The 5,000-nt window shown below is 38.4% G+C and overlaps 1 protein-coding gene across 1 annotated transcript in view; it reads right to left on the reverse strand.

The window, feature by feature from the left end:
- The window catches only part of LOC130222673 (uncharacterized), a 15,943-nt gene that overhangs the window by 9,624 nt on the left and 1,319 nt on the right, over positions 1 to 5,000 (reverse strand). The window lies entirely within an intron of this gene.

Genomic DNA, 5,000 nt, shown 5'->3' on the forward strand with positions numbered 1-5,000 from the left:
GAATTCACTGTTACTCCTACTGTTGCTGATAAGGCTAAATGTAGAAATCTAACATTATAATTTGTACGACCCATATTTATTTCTAGTCTCATTTTCAATAAATTTAGTTGTTCACTCATAAAACTTCATGTTTCATTGCTAGATAATCATTTCTGAGGAATTATTCAGTATTTTTGATGGCTGGTTGTCGCCTCCTATTGGTTAAATAATGTAATTCCTGCCTACAACTTTCACTTTTTGAGCGTCAAGTTAAATGAATATGATGGTGATTTTAATCTTCACCATAAACATCAGTGGTTATATCTAAACTATAAGCCTTTCTCCCAGTCCATCTGTGTTATTTAACCATTTGTAACTTCATAACTTACTCTAATGACTAAAGACTTAATCTCTTTCTTAATTTTTGTGTTTTCGGACTTGAATGCAGCGATTCCAAGGACTATTAAACATATGTAAATCACCATCATTTATAATTTATGTTGTGTGGGTGTTGAGATCCCGATCTTTTAGTGATTAATCGTGCAGCTAAATGCATTAATGCAGGCTAAACAAGTAGTGACAGAAAACACCTTTAATAACCTAAGAAACCCACCACATCCCGAATAACCCACCACAAATTCTTCGGTCATCATTATATTTTATATGAAAACATAAATGTGATTTGAATGACGCGAGAGGCGATCTCTCTGCGATCGTTACAAATTTAGGATTAATCTACAAGTAAAAAAATGTATAAATCCGCAGTTCATGTGTGTTCCGAACCATGGGTTGTGATCCGTATGAATCACGGATCAACTGTGATCCATTACACCCATAATATCTTGGTAAATATCTTTTAAAAAAATCAAGTTTAACCTTTATTGGTACAGACAGGCATTACAAAATGCACGTAGAACCTATAATGTGTATATTAGTCACAAAAAAGTACAAAAGTGCTCTCTTTGGACCCCTTTGAAAGGTTTTGAACCTTTTTATCCAACTCAGGCTCATTCTGAAAGCGTAGTCCCGAGGACGTTTCTGGAGGCCGCGAAATACGTCCCGGGAGGTACATATTTTTGCAGTTTTTGGTTTTCGCGAATCCACGAGAGGCCACTGTGTGTGCCTTTTTGGCTTCTCGGACGTCTCCCGCGAATGCCGTTCACGCCCGCGCTGTTCTTGCGTGAACCCACCAGAGGCTGCTGTCGAACGAACATCTGTCTGTCAGACTGGCTGAATGATTGACTGGGCGACCGGCCAATCGGCCAGCCTACCCACCCTCCTCCTTCCCCAAACCCAACCAATTTTACCGATTGACCCGCCCGCCCTAAACCCAACCAACGATTTACAAAAGCCATCGAGAAAAAGACAAGCCCTCGTCCGATTTTTTTTTTTACCACGTTTTCGGATTTTACCACATTCTCACCCTGTTTGCTTTATTTCTTGGATTCTGTTTTAGTCTTATTTTTGAAACCGCTCTTCCCCGGACTCGAACCCGCTTGTCGTGGTCAGCTCCTCTCTTGTGTCTCGAGTTCGCCGACGCACAGGACGAGCTAACCGGACAAACTGGTTGCAGCGGGAAAGCCCTTCACACGAAGGCAAGCGGTCAGCCGGCGAGTGCTAAAAGGAATGGCGTCGTACCACCCCGCAGCGTTCGCTTAAAAAACGAAATGCAGCCATACGTACCTCCGGCTACATAATTAGCGGTCTCCAGAAATGTCCTCGGGACTACGTTTTCGGAATGAGCCTGGGTTGTTTTTATCAGAGAGCATGATAATAACAGTATTAAATAATTTGTAAAAAATCAGATTTTTTAAAATAATTTTAAAATAAGGCTATTTTCATAAGTTTAATCGAATACTTTTGTAAGAAAATATCAGCAGCTTCTACACACATTTTAATTATCACCTTCGATTGAAATGACTCTAATCCTGTGTATATAAAACAAACTACCACCAGATGGGGTTGCACTAACCCACTGTTTCTCAACCACGTTCCTGGAGGATCACCAGTTCTACACATTCTCCAAGTCTCCTTAATCAAACACACCTGATTAAGATCATTAGAGACTGAAAGACCTGAGTGTGACAAACAAAGGAGAAATCTAAAACATGCAGTGTTGGTGGTCAGACAGGAACGTGGTTGAGAAACACTGCATTAACTGCCATGACAATCCTGAATCAGGTAAAGTCATCATTAATGCAAACACACCCATGCACTGAAACCCCTACTTCATCTCTAACACTGTTCATACAACTGTGATGTTAATGTGCATATGTTTTTGTTAGTTTTTTTATGATTTTACTTTTTTTATATTACTTTATGCATTAATATTAATAATCGCTATTTCTAATTTTTAACTTGTGTTTTTTTTTTGTTACTTGGCTCAAAGTTGCTGTTTATTTGTATCTAATAAGTAGGCCCACACAGAATCTGTGCGCGCAGAATTCCGCAAATTTTTAGCCCTTCATTAATTCTGTTCATTCACTTGAGTAAATGTGTGTAAATCTATATTTATTCAGTTTTTAAATTAATTACAGTAAAATTATTGACTAATATGAAAATATTCATATGATTTATGCACAATATAGTTTGTAAAGTAATATTTTCTGTCTTTCAGTAGATATATTAAATGAGAGACTTGCTTTGTTTAGCAAATAAAGTGGATCTAATTGGATTTGCATTGTAAACATTAAATAAAAGTTAAAAAGGTATTACTTTTTAGTACATATATGAAGATTTTAGTTATAATACTCCCAAAATTTCATTCCGCATCATCCCGCATACTTTTAACAAAATTCTGCGCAGAAATAACAAAAAATGTCCACAGATTCCCTCTGGCCAGGGGCGTCGCCAGACCCAATTTACTGGGGCACGTGTCCCAGTAAACATCGCCAGTGCCCCAGTAAATGCTTTGATATGCAAGTGTATTTATTAAGAGTGGTAATTCTGAAATAAAGACGTTACTCTCTATATTCGACTGAATAAACACTGGCGAAAGCAATGTAGTTTAGTCAGAAAGCAAGTTGACGCATCTCTGCATGTGCGCAGAAAATACCAAACCCTCGCGCCTCACACACCCCTACTGCTAGACGCGCTGCTCTTCTCCCGGTGCGAGACCCGGTTGTTAACACGCATGCTGAAAAACACCCGCTGCTCACGCGCCACTCATGAGTTGCAAAACTGGCATTACAGTCTTTTTATGCAGAGTTGTCGGCACGCAGTCGACGAAACTACAGTTAAATAAAATGATGGTGATCTTTACTATGCATGCTTTCTCATAGATTTTTTTGTGACTTGAAGTGACGAGTAAGGGAGGTAAAACTTAATAGAGCTAATTCTCTGCCACGTGTCAAGTCTAAAACAACAGATAATTCTATAAAGGCCCGTTTCCACTGAGTGATACGGTACGGTTCGGTTTGGTTTGGTACGCTTTTATAGCCGTTTCCACTGTCAAAAAGCGTACCGAACCGAACCGTACCGTACCACTTTTTCGGCACCCTTTTGAAAGGGTACCAAACACGAGAAAGGGTACCAAAAGGCGAAGCTAGACGCACAGCTGAACGCTATTGGTTTACAGAGATAAGTCATTCGCTTACGCAACAAGCCAAAATGAAAACAAAAAAAAAACAGGGCTCAAACAAACCTTGTCGTCATCTTGATAAACAGCCACAAAGCCATGGAGTAGAGCAGATTTACCCTGTGCCGCGTAGTTTTTTTACGAGGCAGTCTGGAGTGCGAGCGGTTTCGCTTTCTTGCTAGCGTTCGCGCGCGTCTAACATTATATCTGAAATAACAAACTTCTTGAGCTGATGATAATAACCTGCGCTTGATTATTGACGTGCTTTTGAAACCCGATCCTGTCAGACACTGACAAACGCGAGAGTGAAGCGTGAAGAAACAAAGGAGAAGCCGGAAAAAAGGAGCACATTATTATTCAGCAAACATGAACAAAATGCCATGATTAACTAACTTATTATCTTCACCTTTTGGACTAATATGAACCGAGAGTGACGGAATTACTCTCTAACAGAGGCTACATGTGCTGCTGAAGATTACAGACACAGATAAGAGGTTTACACTGACTGTAGGCTATATTTTGTGTTGTTTTTGAACCTAAATACAGACGAAATGTCTGCTATATGTAGTTCTTCTGTAATTAATAACATATCGGAGACTGTAAGGGGCTGTATGTGTTTATATATGTTCATTTATTTAGTTATTTAATATAATTACAGACGTTACAGTAGGCTGTTTCGCACTGTCATTGATCTGCAGTTATAATCAACTCATGTTCATAGAAAAGTTAGTAATAAACATTTCTACACAAGTATTTATGTGTATGAAGCATCTGTTTTATGTGAAGTGCTTCTCATATGACATGTGAGCGACCTGTAAAGCTTTATTGTAGACATTTCCTCGAGCGAGAATGACGTCGACTGAAACTTTCTGTCATACACCACGCCCACCAAAAGGGTACCCTTGGTAGTGGAAATGCAAGCCTGATAAAGGTGACCCGTACCGAACCGAACCGTACCGTACCAGTCAGTGGAAACGAGCCATAAAACATCTTTTTTGCAATCAATAGAATTGTCTATGTAATATCATTCAAATGAAATTCATATTTATGCAAAAGATTTTTTTAATGATTATTTACCAGTTATATTTAGGATATATATATAATTTTTTTTTTGAGGGGGACGTGCCCCAGTAGAGTCTAGCAACGCCCCTGCTCTGGCCCTACTAATAAGTACATTAACCTGTTATATCTGCTGTTGTATTGTGTATCCTGCTGAGGTAGAGAAAAAAATTAAGGAAATAAACAACAACCAACTTACAGTGAAAAACCCTTAGGCTGATAATACAAGTTAGGGACCTGATTTATTTAATGTGAAAATTGAGAATAAACAAAACAATATATTAGATTATGAATAATATAAAGCCAAAACGAAGTATATTTTGAGTTTATTTCAGAAGTTTGAAATGGCTCTTACTCTTAAAACACATTTAAACTATTTTGGTTA

This window comes from Danio aesculapii, chromosome 4, assembly GCF_903798145.1.
Source record: "Danio aesculapii chromosome 4, fDanAes4.1, whole genome shotgun sequence".
NCBI lineage: Eukaryota > Metazoa > Chordata > Actinopteri > Cypriniformes > Danionidae > Danio > Danio aesculapii.